This window comes from Triticum aestivum, chromosome 6B (genome assembly GCF_018294505.1).
Source record: "Triticum aestivum cultivar Chinese Spring chromosome 6B, IWGSC CS RefSeq v2.1, whole genome shotgun sequence".
NCBI lineage: Eukaryota > Viridiplantae > Streptophyta > Magnoliopsida > Poales > Poaceae > Triticum > Triticum aestivum.
Window position 1 is genome coordinate 203,932,439 of NC_057810.1, and position 23,844 is coordinate 203,956,282.

The window sequence follows — 23,844 nt, forward strand, 5'->3', positions numbered from 1 at the left end:
GCCCCACGCGCGGAGCGCCCGCCGCCGCCTGGACCTCGCCGCCTCGGCCCCCGCCCTCCCCGACGCCGGCGCACGCCTCCCCGACTCCCTCCTCGCCGGTCGCCCCCGACCTCCACCGCGCCCGCTGCCCCTAGTCCCTACAAAGCCCGGTGAGGCCCTCGGCCTCCGTTCCCCTACGCCCGCCGCGCTCGCACACGGCCGTGGCCTCTCCCTAGCTCGCCGGCGTTTTGCCGTCCTTGCTCGCGCCGGTCAACTGCGCCAGCCGCGCCCGTGGCGGCCCTCACGTCCGGCGCCCCTCCGCCGCGGCTCCGTCGCCGCACCACCCGCCCTCGCCGCGCTCGGGGCCACGCCTCCCGGTGCCCCTCTCCCCCTCCCCTGAACCCACGACCTCGCCCCGGCCTCACCTCATCCGACCCGGACCCCGTCTAGCCCCGCCACCGCCGAAGCCCCACCGGGGACCGCCTCGCCGGCTCCTCGTCGGGCCCCCCCCCTCCGCCACGCCGGCGCGGGATCGGGCGGGCGCCCACGCCCGCGTCCCCCTGGGTTGCGCCCGAACGGGCCACCCCGCACGCCCGCACGCCCGTTTGGCCCCCTGGGGCCTATGACATTGGGGCCCCGCCCCAGAACGCAAAAAAAATAAATAAATAATAAAGATAATAATAATAAAAAATAATAAAAAAAATAAATAAAAAAATAAATAATAATAGAAATAAAATTAAAATAATAAATAATAAAATAAATAAAAACAATAAATATAATTAATAAAATTAAAATGATTTAATAGAATTATTAATTAATTAATTAATTAATTAAGTTAATTAATTATAATTAAATTAACCTAATCACTAATTAACTAATTAATTAACTCTGATTAGGTTAATTAGATATTAGAGAATGACATGCGGGACCCACCTGTCAGGGTTGACTCGGTCAACCCTGTTGACTGCTGAGGTCAGCATGACATCATGCTGATGTCATAAAAGCATTTTCGAATTAATTAAATAATTAATTAAATTCCTGAAATTAATAAAATCTTTTAAAAATCATATCTTTTAATCCGTAATCCGGATTAAAATATTTTCAACATGAAAGTTGCTCAGAACGACGAGACGATTCCGGATACGCAGTCCGTTCGTCCACCACACCCCCCTAACCTATCGAACCCGCAACTTTCCCCCTCCGGCTCCTCTGCCCGAAAACGCGAAACACCGGGAATACTTCCCGGATGTTTCCCCCCTTAACCGGTACCACCTCATACCACGTTAGGGCACGCCTAGCATCGCTTCTTGACATGTCATGCATCGATATGCATCTGTTTACTTGGTATTCATTGTTTCTTCCCCCTCTTCTCTCCGGTAGACTACGAGACCGACGCTGCTGCTGCCCAGTTCGACTACGGAGTTGACGACCCCTCTCTCTTGCCAGAGCAACCAGGCAAGCCCCCCCCCCTTGATCACCAGATATCGCCTATTCTACTCTATACTGCTTGCATTAGAGTAGTGTAGCATGTTACTGCTTTCTGTTATACCTATTCCGATGCATAGCCTGACATTGATGCTACACCTGTTGATACCTTACCTGCAATCCTAAATGCTTAGTATAGGATGCTAGTTTATCATCATTGGCCCTACATTCTTGTCAGTCTGCCTTGCTATACTATCGGGCCGTGATCACCTGGGAGGTGATCACGGGTATATACTATACCTACTACATACTACACAGATGGTGACTAAAGTCGGGTCAGCTCGAAGAGTACCCGCGAGTGATTCACGGATTGGGGGCTGAAAGGACCTTTGTCCCGACGGCCCTCTGTGTGGATCTTTTGTGGCGGAGCGACAGGGCAGGTTGAGACCACCTAGGAGACAGGTGGGCCTGGCCCTGTTCGGCGTTCGCGGATACTTAACACGCTTAACGAGATCTTGGTATTTGATCTGAGTCTGGCTACGAGCCTATACGCACTAACCATCTACGTGGGAGTAGTTATGGGTATCCCGACGTCGTGGTATCAGCCGAAGCACTTCAGACGTCAGCGACGGAGCGGCGCGCGCCGGATTGGAACGTAAGCCTGCTCTTGTATTAAGGGGGCTAGTTCTGCTTCCGGCCGCCCACGCAACGTGCAGGTGTGCTATGGGCGATGGGCCCAGACCCCTGTGCGCTTAGGTTTAGACCGGCGTGTTGACCTCTCTGTTTTGCCTAGGTGGGGCTGCGACGTGTTGATCTTCCGAGGCCGGGCATGACCCAGGAAAGTGTGTCCGGCCAAATGGGATCGAGCGTGTTGGGCTATGTGGTGCACCCCTGCAGGGAAGTTTAATCTATTCGAATAGCCGTGATCTTCGGTAACAGGACGACTTGGAGTTGTACCTTGACCTTATGACAACTAGAACCGGACACTTAATAAAACACACCCTTCCAAGTGCCAGATACAACCGGTGGTCGCTCTACCTCAGGGATATGAGGAGGGGATCGCCGGGTAGGATTATGCTATGAGATGTTACTTGGAGATGCTACTTGGAGGACGTCGACCTACCCTCTTCTGCCTGTTGCAAGACGAAGGTGACCAGAAGCGTAGTCTTCGACAGGATTAGTTATCCCCCTCTTATTCTGGCATTCTGCAGTTCAGTCCACTGATATGGCCTCCTTACACATATACCCATGCATATGTAGTGTAGTTCCTTGCTTGCGAGTACTTTGGATGAGTACTCACGGTTGCTTTCTTCCCCCTTTTCCCCTTTCCTTTCGTTCTGGTTGTCGCAACCAGATGCTGGAGTCCAGGAGCCAGACGCCACCGTCGACGACGACCCCTACTACACCGGAGGTGCCTACTACTACGTGCTGCCCGCTGACGACGACCAGGAGTAGTTTAGGAGGATCCCAGGCAGGAGGCCTGCGCCTCTTTCGATCTGTATCCCAGTTTGTGCTAGCCTTCTTAAGGCAACTTGTTTAACTTATGTCTGTACTCAGATATTGTTGCTTCCGCTGACTCGTCTATGATCGAGCACTTGTATTCGAGCCCTCGAGGCCCCTGGCTTGTATTATGATGCTTGTATGACTTATTTTATTTGTAGAGTTGTGTTGTGATATCTTCCCGTGAGTCCCTGATCTTGATCGTACACATTTGCGTGCATGATTAGTGTACGATTGAATCGGGGGCGTCACAGTCGGCCACGGCAGGAAGCAGCACTGCGCGTCTGCGGAGTTGTTGGGCCGCTGCCTCGGGCTGGCGGCCGCACCGGTGAGGGAAGATCCCCGTCGGCCGCTTCCGGGTGGGTCGCATCACTCAGTTGCTGATGCGCCACAAGGAGCACCACCACGCCGGGAGGCCGCGGTCGCGAGTGTCGGCACACCGCAAGGATGCAAGCCGTGCGACACCGCGGGCATGGCCAACACCGAGGCAACGAGCGTTGTGGAGGTTCGTGTAGGACTGGCCACCGCGAGTGCGGCGACAACATTGTGGTGGTGGAGATGGGAGGGCAGCCTCAATGGCCACCACCGCGAGGATGAAGATGGCGTCGCAGTTCGCCGTAGCGACGCCGGCTTTGGGATCACCTTGCTGTGCAGACCTTAGGGGTCGACGACTTGCCGATGGTCCACCGTCGTCCGTCGTCCGCTGCTTGTTCTTCTCCTCCTTCCTCTGTTATTTCGATTCTCAGCGCTAGAGTCGAATTACTCATGGTTGAGCGTGTTGATAACGTGTGAAGATTGAGGTCGAGAGAGAATCAATGATGAACAGTAATCTCGAACTCCTTTCTTTATTGATGATGACGAAAGTATATATATAGTGCGAGGAGTTGTGTCCTATGGAGGGGCCGCGTCGAGCGGACGCGAAACTAAGGCGGTAACTATGAAGGATGCCAAACTAAGCAGAGATTATTAGGATTATAATTAATCCTTGTAGTATGTGTAGTACAATTCAGATGATACATAGAGAATGTGCTTGCCATATCCGTTGCATATGGTAAAGAGAATGTACTTCTCTTTCTTGTCAGCATAAGTTTCGCTATGGAAACCATTTTGACGAATATCTCTATTGCTTAGTACGGTACGAGTTAAACTTGGGAAGCAATGAAGCATCTCGACGTTACTCGAGTACCCACAGGGATAGTAAATATGACCCGAGTTGAGCCAACAAATCTCATCGCGTCTAGCGATTTTAAAATATCTCCTTTCTCTCAATGAGAGTGGAAACATTGGACTTTCCTGAGTATAGCGTTTGTGGTGCATATGTCCACAAGGCACATATCATTTTTCATCGCATTGACCCCCGTAGAAATCTATATATAGACATGAAGATTCTCAAGAAAATCACTGTCGGATATATAGAATACATACAAATGAATTTGTATGAAAGTGCTGATACAATATATTGTGATATACAATATATGATGACAATAATAATCATGTTCTTATTAGAACATCAATGGACATAAATAAATAGATCACTATGGAGACTAAGGGACTAAATGTATAGTCTCCAAACATGTCGGTTGATGCATATTCAACCATCATGCTCTCCATGGTCATAGGGTCTCATGACAGCTTGATGGTCAGGTTGAGGGTTTGAAGTGAGTTTCAAACCATTGCCCTTGAGGTCCTTTGCATCCCGGTGGCGTGGCTTGGATTGCACGCGCTATCCCATGGGATGCAAGACTGATCTTGATGTCCATGAACCGCTTAAGTAAGTTGTGGCCATTGAGGACAAGTGCCTCAAACTGTTAGCCATCGATTATTTGTAGGGGCAAGCAAGAGATAATTAATTTACAAGAAGTAAATTAAAAATCATCATAGTGTTGTAATAAGAATGCAAAAATTTGTCTCAAGTGTATAACTTAAAAATGCTCAACCTCAATTGTGGGAATATAACATATTGAAGATCATACAGATCTCACAGTAATAGAGATAGTCTGCACATGTGTAGTAGATCCAACTCATTACCTTGTGTTTTCCTAATATAATGAGGAAGATGTTATTGTCAAAAATTTACAAGTTTATTGTGCGGGAGAAATCAATCTCGATCGATGTGACATGTTCATGAAGAATGTTAATGTGGTAAACACATAGAACATATTATCCCCGGTGAAAACGGGTAATTTATTTATATTACAGATTGTGTAGTATAAATACATCTTAATGTTGCAAAATTAATAGATTTCAAGAACGTGGCTTGAAATCATTAGTGTTAATCTCAAATTGATAAGGATGACACCTTGAATTTTGCATATGTATTTGCAAGAAATTGAAAATCTCAATTGTAAATAGACGTATTAATCTTAACATGTAGCAAACATGGAGATACATGCATTCCGGAATACATCATACTCAACAGAAATACACTACTATTGTAATGAATAGTAATGATGTTGTAAACTTGATGTTCAAGTGAAAACTTGAATTGATTCTCAACTTCAATTGTGTGAACATAACACATTGAATATTATTTAGATCTCATAGTAATCGGCTGCATGGCCATTATCTTGTGTATGCTACAATTTAAATATAAGGAATACGCGTTGAAGGTAATCGCTTGTCGAGATTGACGAAGCATAGACCTCACAGTAAGAGAGGACAGTTTGCAAATGAGCAGTAGATCCCAACTCATTACCTTGTGATTTCAAATAAGCTAAGGGAGAAATATTCAAAAATTTGCAAGTTTGATATGCGAGAGAAGATGATCTCAATCACAAAGCCATGTTCAATAAAAATAAAATGTGGTAAACACATTGAACATGTCAAGTATCAACGTACACATATTTCTGGAATTTTAAAATTCAACAAAAAAATACAGTAATTAACAGGGTCTACGACAGGCAAGTACTAGTAAATAATACAGTTAGCCTGGACCAGTGTTTTAGCCTGTTTTGCAAATTCCTGTAAATACAAGGATCTTAATGCAAACTAGCAAAGAGATAAGGTTATCTCTGTGTTTCTCACGTGCGGTTCCAACGGGGAGAAAACACCATTACCATCGCCGCCGCTTTGGCATACTGGCCAGGGCCGCGTCACGCGCGCATGAAGCCTGGCGCTATGGGCGGGCAAGTGAAGCCGCGCCACGCACCGACGCCTCCGCCGCAGGCAGCTTTGAGCCGCCGCGGCTGTCGTTCCTGAGGGCGCTTGGAGCAACCATGACGGAGGGAGACACACAGGGAGAAGCGGCGTCAGGGCCGGAAAGAGCCCGCGTGGGCTTGAAGCCGTCCCGAGGCCGAGTATCTCACCGGGGCCGACGGCTGTGAGAGCCGGCGCGGCCGGACGACGAAGAGGTCGTGGCCTAGGGTGCGGTGCGGCGCGGCGCACGGCCGAGCGCGAACGGGACAACAAGGGCGGGCGTCAGCGGCAGCGGCGCAAGCCATTCCGCCGGTGGAGGAGCGGGTGGGGGCGGAGCCCCGTATGCAGGCGCGCATGCGGCTCCGGTTGTGGGCGCGGCGGCATGGGGCCGGCCATGAGCCAGGAAGCCCCACGGGAGCGCGAGCGTCGGCGTAAAGGCCACGTCCAGAGGTGTGCTGAGCGCCCTGGATGGCGTCTCCAGCGGAGCGGCGCGGACGGCAGCGCTGGAGCGAGGGTGGCCTCGGCAAGGGCAAGCACCACGGCCAGCGAGTTGGTTGGCCTTCTCGCTCTTGGCAGAGCAAAGTGCGTGATAAGTGAATCCTCTGTCTCTTTCATTAGATGATTGTAGGCATTTATACAAGTAGAAGGGATGCGATGAAGAGGCGTCCATTCGGGAGAGATGGCAGTTACAAGGGCACATTTACCCCATAATTAACACATGTTAATTAAACTCTAACAAGAATAACCGTAATGCCGTTGATCCAATATGAAATAGTATAAACAGTGTTGTATATCATCCCAACAATCCTTTTTGGGCCCTGAAAAAGACTGGTATTGGATCAGCATTAATGGAGATTGAAAACTGCCAAGGAATAGCTCATTTGATTTGGAAATATCCTGCCCATGATTGTGATTGACCGGTGGCTGGATACCACCAAAATAATAAGGAAAACGCTTGTGGCCGGCAGACCGGCGGAACTTTAAGCCGGTCACGTGCGAGGCGTTCGATCCATCGCACGCACGAGGAGCCGTCTACCTCAAGCACGCACCGCTCTATCCTCAACTTATCTCTTCCTTCGAGCAAGTACATCCACACTTTATTTTCCCCAAGCGTTGACCCAGCCTCATCCCTCTCTACATCCACGCATGCGCTCCGCCATACCCACCTCAAGCTCATGCGCGCCTCCGGCCGCCCCTGTTCTCCGATGTCTTGGCGCTCCAGTGCACTTTCTGTTGCCTCCCAACGCCTCCGCCATGGGATCTGCCATGAGCTGCCACAAGGCTGGCTGGGCACACGAGACGGAGGAAGGACCGCAGTCCCGCATGCTCCAACAGCGGCTACCGAACACTGCGGTCATGGTGGCCGGGAGCTTCGGCGTTCGGCGACCAAGATGCTCAAACCACGGCGGGGTTTTGAAGTGGTTCTGGTGCTGTAACCGGCGTCGCAGGATGCTGCAACCAGCATGCACCGTTGCTGGAACCGGCCACCGCGGGTGCTGGAACCAGCTGCCGCGGCTGCTGGCACCGGCGACGCTCGACAGAAAAGGCTGCAACTAGCACGCACCAATGCTGGAACCGGCCACCATCTTGTTCTTCATCGTGCATGAGAAATTGTGGGTCTGTTTTGCTGCTATCTTCATCAATTTTTGCTACAATTGGCAAAGTTTTTTTTGCTACCACCATCTTTTCCTTCATTGCTTGTGAGAACTGAGAAATTGGCGAGGTCATTTCTGCTGCAATCGTCATCAATTTTTGGTACGAGCGGCGAGTTTTTTTGCTACCACCATACTTTTTCTCAATCGTTCATGAGAAATTGGGGGAAAAACTGCAACTGTCCATGAGACGGGCCCCTCAATGTCACCGGTGAGGAAGTGAGCAGAGACTACCCGAGCAGTCTAGCGGGGCGCTGCAGCAGCCAGGGGCGGTACGCTGCGCGTCGTTGTGATTTTTGGAAACAGAAGAAAGAAACAGACGCAGGATCGAGAGGTAGGGGACGAAGAGGGGATTAGATCCAACGGCTGGACGGGGAGGGATCCGACGTGCGGGGTGTGACCGGACCAAATTTGGGCCGGTGCGCCGGCGCCTAGCGTTGCCCAAATAATAAGGGCGGTGAGTCCAAGCAGCTGTTGGAGCTATCAGCGGTCATCGGCGGCAAATTTTCGGGCCGTGCAGAGACACCACTATGAATAAGGTTCACAAACCATACAACTTCTGGATTGAAGAAGAGAAACTATTGTTGACTGCATTTACAACTCTATATGTAACGGTCTAATAGATCGAGGGGTAGCACGGCTGTGGTCGGCCTTCAAAGCAGAAGCCTGTAAGAAATGCACTTCCTGTTAATAATTGGTATCTGGGAACTTTTAATGTGAGTATATATGACAGAAGTTCAGTGAACTTACAGCCTTCTGAACCTCCTCATTTTTCACTCTGGGTGATGACCTCAACATTGGCCCAAAGGAAGCCTGAGCAGCAGCATTGGCCGCAAAGTAGGCCTGTATTTCATAATATTCAACATTACATGTCAGTAAAGTTAGTTAGGAGTTGCAATTGAAGTGGTGCAAAGAAGCACCAAGCTTAGAGAGAGAGAAAAAAGAACGTCATACTTCATCCTTTAGACCAGCCAAAGCCTTGGCAAGTGCATTCACCTCAACCACCTTTTGGGCAGCAAATGCTAGCCACGATTTAATCTCACTGTCAAGGTTAGTCACGATCTCGAGATCAACAGGGGCGTACATCAGCAAGCAGGAGGTGGACACCACAAGCTTGTCTGCAAGAATGTTAAAACAATTGTTTATTTAATACAGAAAGGAATGACAATGGACAACAGATAGCACCTCCGAATCACAATGTAGGTCGCTTTAGAATTTGTGTTTAACTGTTAATAAAGCATTTTAAGAACAAATAAAGCTTGTCTGCAAGAATGTTAAAACAATTGTTTATTTAATACAGAAAGGAATGACAATGGATAACAGATACCACCTCTTGAGTCACAATGTAGGCCGTTTTAGAAAATTTTGTTTTGAACTGTTAATAAAGCATTTTAAGAACAATAACTACATCTGCAACACATTAATACTACTAGATTATATCATGAACTATTCATTAATAATCAATACTTGGTTTTATTTGAACCAACATATTTTCATAGGAACTTATGGTCAAAGTTTCACCTAAAGAACAGTCATGACCGAGAGGCGAGAGGTAGTAAAGAGTGAATACATGGTTTACTGCTTACCCTTGCCAACAACAGCCTCAAGAAACTGAAGAGTGCTGAGAGATGCAGCAAGATCATTAGCACAAATGTTCCGTCCATCTACAACACCAGCAAACAAGTACTTTCCAGATGGGATACCCACGCTCTTGATAAGATCAAGTGTCTTGGTTCCATCAACAAGATCAAAACCATAGGCAGTCACACCACTCAATGATGTGAGAGTCCTGTGGTTACAAAAGGATTAGTGTTTTGTTATTTTAATAGGGTAACTCAAAATACATAAAATGGCAGTAGAACTGATTAGCACTAGAGAAACGTACTTGTAAGATTCAGCAGGAACATCGGCGAAGTATGTCTCAATAAGTACATCAATCCAGAGAGTGCTGACTCAAGGCTAGCATATGCTGAGGAGAACGCGGCCAAATCGTAAGCATCAAGGTCATAAACAAGGGTGGGCTCATCAAACTGAATCCATGAAGCACCAGCTGCCTTCAGCTCAGCGACAACCTCCCTGCAATTTATATAACATATGACATTATCAACTGAAGATTCAAGTGAACAAAAGGAGTTGGTTGCTTCAGCTGATGCTTACTTGTAGATTGGAAGAATGCTATCAAGAAGTGATAGGAGAGAGAATGATTCCTCCACACCCTCCGCTGCCTTAGAGAGCAGCAAGTATGAGAATGGTCCAACAAGCACTGGAACAGTGTCAACACCAAGCTGCATGGAAGAACATGTAGGGTGCAGGCATCATTTTCTGAAGACAAATAGCATGGCAAGCCACTTCTCTTCCAAGGTAAACATTACCACAAAGAATATGTCTAGATAGGGTCCTACTGTATCACTACCATTATGCAACATATATTAGAAGATAATTCCCTGTGGGGTCTGCTTAAGACAAGTTAATCAGCCATTAAGCAAACAAACACCCCAGGTAATGAAATAAAATAAACTCGTCATAATCCATTCCATTAAGAACTTGCAGTATTGGTGCAAGAGGTTTTTTCTAGAAACAAATGGGAAAAAAAACTGAAGATCCTTGAACTGAATTTCTGTATTCAGCTAGGTATGCAAATGGAAATGCATTCTCTGCACGACAGAAAAACATGCTTGTTCCAGGACTATACATTTTCAACTTCAGGCATATAGGTTGCAAAATCAACTAGCATCATTTTGCCATGTGTGATTGCTAAGACCTGGGATCTACCCTAACTAAAGAGCATCTATCTAGCAAAGCAAGACATACTAAATCAGCACTTTATGTGGGATCGGTTTAAAAAGCAAATACAAAGTAGTACAGTTCAGAAGATATTTTTACTACCGAATCATATGTGTAAGCAAACAACTATGAAAAGGAAATATTGAGTTATAACTAAAAATATCTGAGACAATGCTGTGGTTCAAAGAGCATACCGCCTTTGCCTCCTTGTATTCAGAGACAGCCTTGTGTGAAGCATATGAGAACTTTATTTCTGGGCTCAATTCAGGTACAATAAAGTGACTGCAGAAGAGTACAAAAGCCAGTAAGCAAAATTGTATGACCAATATCCCGCCCAAAAAAAATTACCTCTAGTAAGCATTCAAGAGATGCAGATTGAGATTGACTTACTAGTTGGTGTCAAACCACTTCGCCGTCGCCATAGCAGGGACGGTGGCATTGCCCCTGGCCATTGAGAAGTAGGTGCTGTGACCAATCTCGCCGCCAGTCCAAGAGTAGCGGTCCGGGACAGCACCAAGCATGGCTGTTGTGTCAAGCACCTGGTCATAGTATGAGAAGGTGTTGCTGGGAATGTACTTAATCCCAGCCTCTGACATCTTCTTCCAGACGCTGGCCCTGAGGTAGGTGGCAACCTTCTCCAAATCCTCAGCGCTGCTCTTCCCATCCCAGAAAGACTCCAATGCAAACTTGAGCTCCCTCTTGGGGCCCATGCGAGGGTATCCAACAATATGGGACGCCGTCTTTCTACACCAACAAAAAATTAAAATCAATTAATTTGCAGGAATATTGAAATTCATTTTCTTTGTCAAGGAACTTTCCAAATTATTTTGCACACATAGCAAAATACATATCTGTAAGATAACAGCAAAGGGATCCAAAATTATTACAACATATAATTCACCAAAATCAGTACTCAATCTTGGTTCTTTTCTTGCACATAAGATTCTTAATTACTACGGCATGAGCTCTCCAACGGAGGAGTATAAAAGGTATCAAGGACAAGATTGAAATGTCAACAAAATTAAAAGTGATTAACTTGCATGCATGTAGTAATAAATATGAGACCGAACATAAATGTACTGAGTAGGTAATATATAGAAGACAACAGATGATCACCTTGAGGACTGGAAGAAGTTGGAGAACTGACATGGGAGGAATGACAGGGGTTCGTTGGACCTTTTTTTGGTATAGTCAACGTCCTTGTCCTCCTTTCCATCGATATACTTGGAGAATGAATCCACAGTCATGGTTTTCATGTCAATGGCCACCACTCGCATTTTCTTGAGTGCCCATTTGAACTCGCTTATAACAATGAATTGCACTATATTTGGGTTGTCAATGTGCACTTGAGGGAACATAAGGATGTCACGAGGAAGGCACTCAGGAGTGTTGAGTGCCCATAGGTCTTCATTTCTGACCTCGTACTCCTTCTTCCACGCCGACTTGCATGACGAGAGAGTGTGGCAGCTGACAATGAAGCCAGCACCAGGCTTGAGTGGCCCGTAACCAATGCCATCGTTGCGGGCGATATCGATGAACTTTAGTGTACGGCCTGCGTCGACAACGGAAGCACCACGGTACACCCAACTGGATGTGTTGCTGCGATTGTGAGTAGAAGGGAACTTGTTCAGCGGAAAACGGAGGAAGGACACGGTAGGATTGGGGACTCCAAACACATCACAGAGGAGGATGCCTCTGTAATAGTCGATCCAGCATAGAAAATGATCGAAAGGAATAACCGTGTTGGTCTGCCAATAACAAAGTTGCGAGACATCATCGTGGTCTTCAACACCGAGGATTGGTACACGGATGGAATTCCATTTTTCCTCAAGTCCAGGGCTAGCTGATGTACTAGCGTGCAGCATGCATATGTCAGCGTAGACCTTGCGGCGGCTGGGGTAGACATTCAACTCTGCCACCGCGAACCCTTCGCCTTCACCGCACAAGAGGCCCATAGATTCAAGGGCCAGCAGGCGCCGCTCCACCTTCTGGCCAGAAGGTGGACGAGGTAAGCGGCAATCAGCGCGGGAATAATCTGGGTATGGCTCGGTACAAGCGGGTAGCGCTTTCAGCGAGGAAGGATTGTTGGCGTTGTAGATGAAGAAGTCTTGCACCACCACACCCCCTAGTTCCTTGGTACAGGCGGCAACCCTAAACATAACAGCGTGTTTGTTTGGAGGGAGTTGCCAATGGGGAATGGGAGTTTAAGGTCTATGAGAGTTAAATTCCTTTGATTGGCTCAGGTAAATGGTAGTTAGGATGGGAAGAGGAAGTGGAATTAAGAGGTCCAACTCCCTTCAATCTCTTCCCTGGGAGGACCATGTAATTAAGCGTGGGAGTGGGAATTGACGTAAAATGAAAAAACTGTTCGCTCACGTCCTGTTGTTCAACGGCTGATGAAGCGCTCACTTTTCTAATCCAAACTCGCGTATCGTCAACAATTCCCAGTCCTGTAACTCAATGTAGAATTCCCACTGATAATTACTACCACACACCAAACATGGGAATGGGACTAATAATCTACTTCCCAAATCTAATCTCTTCACAAATTCCCCCTCGTAAACTCCCACGCCCAATCCCTCAAGCTGCCAAACACGAGCTGGCAGCTTGAGGGATTGGGCGTGGGAGTTTACGAGGGGGAATTTGTGAAGAGATTAGATTTGGGAAGTAGATTATTAGTCCCATTCCCATGTTTGGTGTGTGGTAGTAATTATCAGTGGGAATTCTACATTGAGTTACAGGACTGGGAATTGTTGACGATACGCGAGTTTGGATTAGAAAAGTGAGCGCTTCATCAGCCGTTGAACAACAGGACGTGAGCGAACAGTTTTTTCATTTTACGTCAATTCCCACTCCCACGCTTAATTACATGGTCCTCCCAGGGAAGAGATTGAAGGGAGTTGGACCTCTTAATTCCACTTCCTCTTCCCATCCTAACTACCATTTACCTGAGCCAATCAAAGGAATTTAACTCCCATAGACCTTAAACTCCCATTCCCCATTGGCAACTCCCTCCAAACAAACACGCTGTCTGTTTCTTGGGATCTAGAAAGCCAGGAAACTGCGCGTACAGGCGGGAGATGAGCGGCGGTTTCTCAAGACAGATGGCGATGCGGAACGGGGCGTTCCACGAGGTGGCGCCGGACGCCCTGATGGTGGGTGCCTTGTCATAGTCCGGGAAAGTCTCGTCGTCGTCCCTGCGGAACACGAAGCGCTCCATCATCACCCAGCTGGGGATGGGGGCGGCAGACATCGCGACCTTGAAACAGATTGGGATATTAGAGTGGTCTTTGTGAGGACAAATCGGGGGAGTTCGTGAACAAATCGGGAGAGTTTGTGAGCAAAGGCTTACCGACGAAGAAGGAGGCGGCAAGAGGCGTGCGGGAGCGGCGATCCAGCGGGTTCCAGATTGCAGAGACCAAGAGGTCGACGGGGCAGGCGGCTTCCAGATTGCAGAGACCAAGAGGGTAGACCAAGAGGAAGGGGAGCCTTGGCGCAGTGGTAAAGCTGCTGCATTGTGACCATGAGGTCATGGGTTCAAGTCCTGGAAACAGCCTCTTACAGAAATGTAGGGAAAGGCTGCGTACTATAGACCCAAAGTGGTCGGACCCTTCCCTGGACCCTGCGCAAGCGGGAGCTACATGCACCAGGTTGCCCTTTTTTTTTATTGTGATGCGAATATGATGGGGTTACGATTCCGTGTGTGTGTGGAACTTGTATACAGACCTGGCCAAATGGGCCGGTACGGCCCGGCCTGGGTTAAACGGCCAGGCACGGCCCGGCCAGGCACGCTAAGTGTCCTCAGGCCGTGCCGGGCTGGCACGCACCTGGCCCAGGCTACCCCTCGCTACATGGGCTATCTGGCCGGCACAGCTGGCCCGATTGCTGAAAAAAAAGTCCATTTTTCACCCTTGAATGTGTCGTGAGGGACAAAAAAAATACTCCCATGAACTTGAATTTGGTACGATTTCAACCCTCAAATCCTCGAACCGGATAACTCTCCCCCTTCTGTGGTTTGTTGATGACTTATCAGATTTTAGATGGTTCTGACTCTTTTGACGTGGCAGCGGACCAGTTTTTCTTGGTTGCAGACCAGTTCATCCTCGCTCAACTCTTTTTTCCTCAAGTCACAATGGATGTCGTTGCAGACGATGGTGACGAGGACGCCGGCATATAGGTTGGTGCCATACATATCCAATCCCTAGTCGTAAGTGTTGAGCGCACCGCACTCCTCATCCACGGCAAAGAGCATGCCACCACAGTCTAGGGATGCCGCGGCAGGGCCCTTCCACCCAACGAGCATGCCGGGCAGCATGCCCTCCCACCGGATGGCCACGAGGTTGAACACGACACTCTCCTTGGCACCTGCCACATAGGTTGACATTGCAGACCTTCCCGCGCAAAGGACCTCCGTGGCGTCCCAGTTGAACCCGCCGTCCCGCATCGGCGGGAGCGGCTCCCATGGTGCATACAGTGCGGCGGGGTTCACTATCGCCTCGGAGCGCACGCTTGCGAGGTCGTAGCCAGCGCCCACACATCCTACGACGAACACACGACCGTCCGTCGCGCCCCACCTATGTGTGGCGAAGCAGGACCCGCGGGCCGATCAGCCGGCACAACACGGGTGCGGCGGCGTGTCAAACACGAGCAGGTGGCACAACGCCGGGTGGAGCGGCTGCGTGGACTACGCAACAAGGACGAGCGGCCCCGCCGCGACCACTGATTGGAGCGGCAGTCAGGGGAGAGGAACAACGGGTGGCAGAGCGTCGAGGGCAGCGACGGTAGCCCGTTCCACCATGCGACGATCGGGTCGCAGGCCATGAAGGACGCGTCATAGTCGCTGGCGCCCTCGAGGAGTGTGTAGAGCGAGAGGAACAACAGCAACGACATCACGTACAAGAGGCGAAGCTACGGGGAGCAAACATCGTGCATCAGGAACGCGCGAGCTTTACTCTGTACTAGTGGCTAGGGCACGCCCTTGGCGCGCCTCCTGTGCGTACCTATGCGCACTTGCCTTGGTTGTGCAGCTATGCACGTGCAAATGCAGGTCAGAGTACAGTTAACAGCAACTAAGGAGAAAAATGTTCATTCAAGAGACATAGCAAGGTAGGTGCATATTATAAGATAGGTCACAGTCTTACAAGGTGGATGATGAGCACAACATTGAACTGAAATCAAAGACTAACATGCTCCAAAAGAAAAACAATCTTCAAAAGGGAAGTAGAGTTCATCGAACCATCACATCGCATGATTATTAAGTCTTAAAGATTAGCTAAAGATGATAGATAATTCATATATAGCAGGTGCTGTTGACAACGTTGTGTCTAGAGACGATGGACGGTGAGGGACAGGCGGCACCTTTCCTTGAATACCATCTTCTTTGAACTTTAAGTTCGCAATGAACTTAATACATTCTTCAAGACCAGCAAAACTTGTGGATTCTCGAAAAGATTTTTTTTACCATAGTATTCGAACATGTTGAAGTAGAAGGAACCAAATCAGCACCATATTTATTTGAATCGATTCAAGAACAAGCAGACCTATGCAGATAAGGGATGTAGTGTGTTGCATGCATTAGGAACAAAAATAACACAACAAACACTCTTAACCAAACAAGCATCACTCAAGACCACAAATAGGTCCATCTCCTTTATTTTAGCGACGCATCATATTTGTGTTGCCGCTTACCTTTCTTCTCACCCTCGCCTTGGAGTGCACGCTTGCAAGGTCATAGCCAGCACCCACACATCCTACGACGAATACACGACCGTCCGTCGCGCCCCAGGTGCACGTGGCGAAGCAGGACCCGCGGGCCGATCAGCCGGCGCAGCACGGGTGCGGCGGCGTGTCGAACATGAGCAGGTGGCACAACGCCGGGTGGAACGGCTACGTGGACTACGCAACAAGGACGAGCGGCCCCGCCGCGGCCACAAACTGGAGCGGCAGTCATGGGAGAGGAACAACGGGTGGCAGAGCGTCGGGGGCAGCGACGGCAGCCCGTTCCACCATGCGGCGATCGAGTCGCAGGCCATGAAGGACGCGTCGTAGTCGCTGGCGCCCTCGAGGAGTGCGTAGAGCGAGGGGAACGACAGGAACGACATCACGTACAAGAGGCGACGCTAAGGGGAGAAAATGGCGTGCATCAGGAACAGGCGAGCTTTACTCTGTACTACTTGGTTGTGTAGCTATGCACGTGCAAATGCGGGTCAGAGTACAATTAACAGCAACTAAGGAGAAAAATGTTCATTCAAGAGACATAGCAAGGTAGGTGCATATTATAAGATAGGTCACAGTCTTACAAGCTGGATGATGAGCACAACATTGAACTGAAATCAAAGACTAACATGCTCCAAAAGAAAAATGATCTTCAAAAGGGAAGTAGAGTTCATCGAACCATCACATCGCAGGATTATTAAGTCTTAAAGATTAGCTAAAGATGATAGATAATTCATATATATTAAGATGATAGATTAAGGTGCTACTGACGACGTTGTGTCTAGAGACGATGGACGGTGAGGGACAGGCGGCACCTTTCCTTGAATACCATCTTCTCTGAACTTTAAGTTCGCAATGAACTTAATACATTCTTCAAGACCAGCAAAACTTGTGGATTCTCGAAAAGATTTTTTCTCACCATAGTATTCGAACATGTTGAAGTAGAAGGAACCAAATCAGCACCATATTTATTTGAATTGATTCAAGAACAAGCAAACCTATGCAGATAAGGGATGTAGTGTGTTGCATGCATTAGGAACAAAAATATTCAAGAAGCACCATCAAATTGCTAGTAGAAGGGGTAGAACAAAAGCATGTACTCTTGAGTATTTAAGGAGAGCACCTCCTAATCAAAGTTTCAATAGTATGGGATACCTCTTGAGTTCTGAAACTTAAACTAAGATTTTGAGCTTTCCTAGTACTCCCTCTTATCTATTTTACTTGTCGTTTGTCAAGTACAACTTAGTTGGAAGGAGTAATAGCTAACATCTTTGGAATCACAGAAAAACATTGGTATATTATGCCTAACACCATACCTCATGATCCATCATAAGTTGACTACAGAAAAACATTGGTATATTGTGCCTAACGCCGTACCTCTTGATCCATCATAATTTTATTTTCCTGGAGTGCGTCACTGAGACTAATCAAGGTAATGATCCCATATGTGAATATGAACCAATAAAACATAATGATCAAAGACTGAGAGATAGGAGATATAAGCAGACCAGTGATTCAGCTCTACTAAGGATACAAGGCACAAATATGAGAGGTACTACATAATAAAGATGCTAATGAGTTGGACTGCTCTATAGAGAAAAGTGAGCAAACCAGTATATAAAGCTCATTAATTTTGGCTTGGAAGCATCAGAATGGAAGTAACAAAAATAAATAATTGTTAGCAAATAAAATTGTTAACGAAGACATATTTAGATACGTAAAACAATACCAAGGGAAGTACATGCCACTGCTCTGGTCGGACCTCCTCCACATACGTAAAAAATTGTTACCCTAAAAAATTGACAAGGGCCCCTCTAGATACGTCAATAGCGAAGTATCCCCTTTCTTTAACATATATCTAAATGCACAACTACTATCTTGTTCCCAGAGCATGTTACTGCTGAGATGAAGCAGCTAGGCATATAAATCGTGTTAGGGGCACTCACCCATCCAACCAGGCTTTCCTGGCCCTACGCACATCCTGTTATATAATGGGTTTCCTCCCTGAAATTATATCCAGCAGCACGACCCCAAATGCATACACATCGGTTTTCTTGTTCACCTTCCCGTGCGAAAAATATTCAGGTGCCATGTACCAGTCGCAACAGTGATTTGCTTAGACACTCCACATTTCATAAAACATAAAGTGACAACAACCATAGCTCAGAGATGATACTAACCCAAAAGTTCATGTGATGTAAGTGCATGTTAGGTGAGGGGTTGAAGTTGAAACTTTATTTGCTAACCCAAAATCAGACAACTGGAATGTTAAAAACAGAGACGAAGTCACAAGCAGAAGAGAAATTGACAACATACATGCTAACCGCAATTCAGCACTGCTTACGCATCAAGCAACTTGCATGTCTAGTTTTATAGTATTAATAAAAGTAGTTATTGCAGAAAGCTAGAGCGGAAAATGAGTCCCATATGCTCTTGGTATTTGCAAATATTTATACCTGGGCCTCAAAATTCTCTAAGAGGAGGATGTTTGCAGCTTTAACATCTCCATGAATCACAGACTTGGTGACACAGCCATCATGCAGAAATTCAAGTGCCTTTGCAATGTGAATTGCTATCTTATTTCTCTTTTCCCAACTAAGAGTATCCTCACAATTCCCTGAAGAACAGTTACAAAATATTTAGGCTACTTTCCAAGAGGCTGGGGATGGAATAGGTCACACACATATTTCATCATGATGCTTACCATGAAGCACTTTGTCTAAGCTTCCCTGGTGCATGTAATCATACACCAACACAAGACAGTAGTTGTCAGAGCCGAATCCCCTTGGTGAGATGATATTTTAATTTTGCAAACTGGTTACAGTCTCAATCTCCTTAATAAAATCCTGAAGTGCGTCAACTGAAGGTTTCAGAATCTTTGCATCATACAAGGTGCCATCATTTAACCGTGCATTGTATATACTCAGCCAGATCTATTACCATCTCATTGAAACTCTCAAAGATCCTTATTTGAGAGTTCATTTTTGGTTCATATGAGGCAGCCACATTTTCCTTTCTCGGGAGCGCGTCCTTGGCGTATGACAATTCCACCTGCTCGAGAAGAAACCAAGAAACAATGAAGAACGCACTCCAATAACTCCAAGAAGCAACATCGTGAACGTCCATGACCTGCTCCTCCTCGCCTCCTCCCTGATAACCGCTCGCTGCTGTCGCAGGATATGGTGGAATCCAGTTCATAGTCGAATGACCCCGTCGCGCCCCTCTGCACCATGATCCTCCTTCCCGTTGTGGAGCTTGACCCAAGGCGAAGGCAAAGTCGGGGATGCTGCCCGCAGAGCTTGGGGGAAAAGGTGTTGGAAAGGGAACGGCGGCCAGCCTGCCCTTCCTGTCGACCCACGCCGCGGCGGAGCTCGACCCATCGACGCTGCCTCCCGCGTAGTCATCAGAGGGGTGGAGGAGCTGTTACTGCCCGCGGAGCTCGGAGGAGAAGGAATCATGGCAAGGTCCTTGCCCTTCCGGGGGTCCACCACCGTGGCGGGCTCGACCCATCGGCATCGCCTCCGGCCTCACTACAAAAAGGGACACTTCCGTGATGATACGTGTTTGTCACAGTAGGTCACATTTTGTGTCATGTATGTATATCCATGACAAATTTATGACAAAATCAAGATAGTCATACATGTGTTGTCATAGAAGTGTTCCATGACATTACCAAAATTATCATCACGGAAGTGTCCACTTCCATGACGATAAATCGCGCGTCACAGAAGTGCTTTCGTCAAGGGTGACTGACACATGGCATCCACCGTAACGGAACGCCGTTAAGCTATCGGGTCCAGTTTTGGATCCGATAACCCGTTAACAGCCCCGACCAATGGGGATTTTCTACGTGTAAAATCATCATTGGCTAGAGGAAACACGTGTCAGCTCACCGTTGGGACAGATGTCATCCACTCATTGGACACAAAGTGCCTATGATACGTCGACACATGGCACGGTCCAACAGAGGCCCATTCCTTTGAAAAGGACGGCCCGTTTGACTTGGTCAAAAGGTGGCGGGCCGGCCCATGGCAAGCCTGTTAATGGCTTGTTCGCATATAGCCCATTTACAGCCCGCTAACCCAGGGCCCGTTTATGGCCTAACCGAATTAGGCCCAGTAGCATCATCTGGGCCGTCCAATATAATTCTAGCCTGTTTTAACTTCCGGCCCATGTATGGCCCATGACATCTTTCGGCCCATATGAGGCCCTTATTACTCTCAGTCCATTAATGGCCCGTGGTAAAACTGGCCCGTAATGAACAATGTGTCACTTTATACCCATTAACGGCCCGTGGTGAAACTGGCCCATAATGAACAGTGTATCATTTTATACCCATTAACGACCCATTATTCCATTGGGCCGTTTCCAGCCCATGTTATCTTTCGGCCTTCTCAGGGCCCATTTATTCTTGGACTCATTTTCAGCATTCGGTTACTTACAACCCATTACTGTCATTTTCTACTTGTGGGCCAAAGAAGCCCGTGCTTATAGTCAGCCCGTTTGTGGCTCGTTAATACGTTGGGCCATTTTCATAGCGTCATCAAATACGGTCGATTAATGACGGCCCATTATGGTCGGCCCATGAACGGACGATTCCAACTCTAGCCCGTTTACGGCCATAAAGTTGTATGTTATTGGCCCATGTTTGGGCAATTGATCATACGGCCCGTAGAAGGCCCATTGATAATACATCCCATAGAAGGCCCATTGATGATACAGCCCGTAGAAGGCCCATTGTTTCTACGCCCCGTAGAAGGCCTAGTGTCACTATAGTAAATATGTAGCCCATGGTTATTGTGGCCTAGTTTAAAAAAAAGGTTATTGCGGCCACTAGCAAACCACGGAAAAAGAACAGCACTGACTACAAGCAAACAAATAAACAAGACAACACAGAAATAAATAAGCAAGCAACTTACGCTAGGCTATCACGACTATTACACATATTACATCCACTGGGCATCGAAGTTCACCACCACTGCAAATATAGGGAACAAAGCAGCATATCATATACACTAGTTGTCAAAGTTGGCGACCAGTGCAAATAAACGTCATAGCAAAACATGTCCATAACTGAAACCACTTCAAAAGATCTCAAGAAACAATATCATGGGTACCCATAATGCTGGCAAGATGCTTAGCAAGCTTATTAACTTTCTCTTGTTTGGCGCTTAAATCCTCCAGCGCTTGCTGTTGCACCAGAAAGTATGCATCTAAATTCTGCAGGGACTTCCTCAGTCCTCAACTTCCTGTCGCAACACATCATCAATGTCTTTCAACTTTAAGCTGAGACTCAAGAAGACGAACTGATTTAGGCAGCGAGTTCGAAGAGCTTGTGCCAGCGTTAGTGGCCAGTAACTCGAACACTACATCAAGACAGGACTTCTGAGTTCTCTCACTGTCGTTAAGGTAGTTTTTATCAGCTTTCTCGAAGACCAACAGGGATGTCTCACTATCTTGAACCTTATCTGCATTACTTCCTTCACCATTGCATAACGGGGTACTGTTCTCCAATATTTTGTCCGCATTCTAAAAGAGAAACAAGCAGACACATCACAGGTTTACCATGTTGTATATGAAATTCATTTTGGTAAATCAGTTCAGTAGTAAAGTCCACATGATAACAGCATGAAACAAACATATATCTATGTACCACGGTCACTTTATGGTCTATATCATTCTAGTTTTTGTTGCCAAATCAAGATAGAGACACAGTTCAAATAATATTTGTTCAAGACAAAGGAAAATAGACAGAATATAAGTGTGGGAAACTATAGAGACACTTGTAATGTGCATGACATGAGAACATAACTGTTTATTCAATTGAAACTGAAATCAATATAGAGCAAGTTACAAAAGCAAACGAGTTAGACAAACAAGTTTAAAACATACCTGTTGCGCCATTGGAGTTTCAATTCCATCCTTCAAATTTGAAAATAGTTGGTCTGAGTAAATACAGTGATGCAAGAGCAAAGGAGTATGAACCATAGCTACAGAACCTGACCTGAGAACAATTATTCTTCTCCTTTAAGCGTTGAGTTGGGATTCGAAGTGGTGGTCCTCATGCTTTGGGCACTGCAGTTCCCTTAGTAACTGCTCGTGTTTGGGTGCTCTGTGGTGGAGACGGTGTTGTGTCAACTGGAACTGGGTTACTATCTGCTAGGGTTGGGGTTAGAAGGGGTGTAGCTGGTTCTCTGTCCAACTGGGTAGGGGTACAATCTGCGAGAGTCAGGGTTATGTATGGTGGGGCTAGTTCTTAGGCAAGTACAACCGTGGTTCTATCTGCATCAATTGTAGCACTATCTTTTCTGAAGACTGTGTTGTTACTCCCTTAGATATTGCCATCACCCTCTCCAATTCAAATGGCTGATAAACAAGAAAAGTAATTGAATGTACAGACATTGTATGATAGACAAGTGCAATGGATAGTGGGGAATAAAAGAGGGCATGAAATAATTCACATTTATGTTGTCTAACCAAACAGGATAGCATGACACAATTTCACATATATGATGGCTAACTAAACAGGATAGCATGATACTATTGGGGAACGTAGTAATAATTCAAAATTTTCCTGCGTGTCACCAAGATCAATCTAGGAGATACTAGCAATGAGAGAGAGAGAGCGAGTGCATCTTCATACACTTGAAGATCGCTAAGCGGAAGCATTACTAGAACGCGGTTGATGGAGTCGTACTCGCGGCGATTCAAATCGTGGAAGATCTGATCTAGCATCGAACGGACGGCGCCTTCAACACATATACATCCCAGGGACTTCTCCTCCTTCATGATTTATCAAGGAGAGAGGAGAAGTTGAGGGAGAGCTCCGGCATCACGATGGCGTGGTGGTGGAGCTTGCAGTTCTCCGGTAGGGCTTCGCCAAGCACTACGGAGGAGGAGGTGGTGTTGGAGAGGGGAAGGGCTGCGCCAGGGGCAAGGGGTGCAGCTCCCATGCGCCTCCCCACTATATATAGGGATGGAGGGGGCTAGTTTCTTGCCCTCCAAGTCCATTGGGGCGTTGGCAAAGGTGGGAGGAAAGAAATCCCATCATTTCCCTTCCCCACCGATTGTTATCCCCCCTTTTTAGGGATCTTGATCTTATCCCTTCAGGATATGATCTTATTCCTTCTAAGGGGGGATCTTGGTGCACCTTGACCAGGGGTGTGGGGCCTTGCCCCCACTTCCCACGTTCATGTGGGTCTCCCCATGCAGGTGGGTCCCACTCTAGAACCTTCTAGAACCTTCCTGGTACAATACCGAAAAATCCTGAACATTTTCCGGTGGCCAAAATAGGACTTCCCATATATAAATCTTTACCTCCGGACCATTACGGAACTCCTCGTGACGTCCGGGATCTCATCCGGGACTCCGGACAACATTCGGTAACTGCACACTAATTCCCATAACAACTCTAGCATCACCGAACCTTAAGTGTGTAGACCCTACGGGTTCGGGAATCATGCAGACATGACCGAGACAGCTCTCTGGCCAATAACCAACAGCGGGATTTGGATGCCCATGTTGGCTCCCACATGTTCCATGATGATCTCATCGGATGAACCACGATGTCAAGGATTCAAGCAATCCCGTATACAAATTCCCTTTGTCAATCGGTACGTTACTTGCCCGAGATTCGATCGTCGGTATCCCAATA

The 23,844-nt window shown here is 47.3% G+C and overlaps 2 pseudogenes; both read right to left on the reverse strand.

The window, feature by feature from the left end:
- Positions 1–8,285: 8,285 nt before the first annotated feature.
- LOC123139100 (5-methyltetrahydropteroyltriglutamate--homocysteine methyltransferase 1-like) lies at positions 8,286–13,728 on the reverse strand (annotated as a pseudogene).
- A 948-nt stretch (positions 13,729–14,676) lies between these two features.
- On the reverse strand, positions 14,677–19,388 carry LOC123139101 (F-box/kelch-repeat protein SKIP25-like; annotated as a pseudogene).
- Between the last annotated feature and the right edge of the window lie 4,456 nt (positions 19,389–23,844).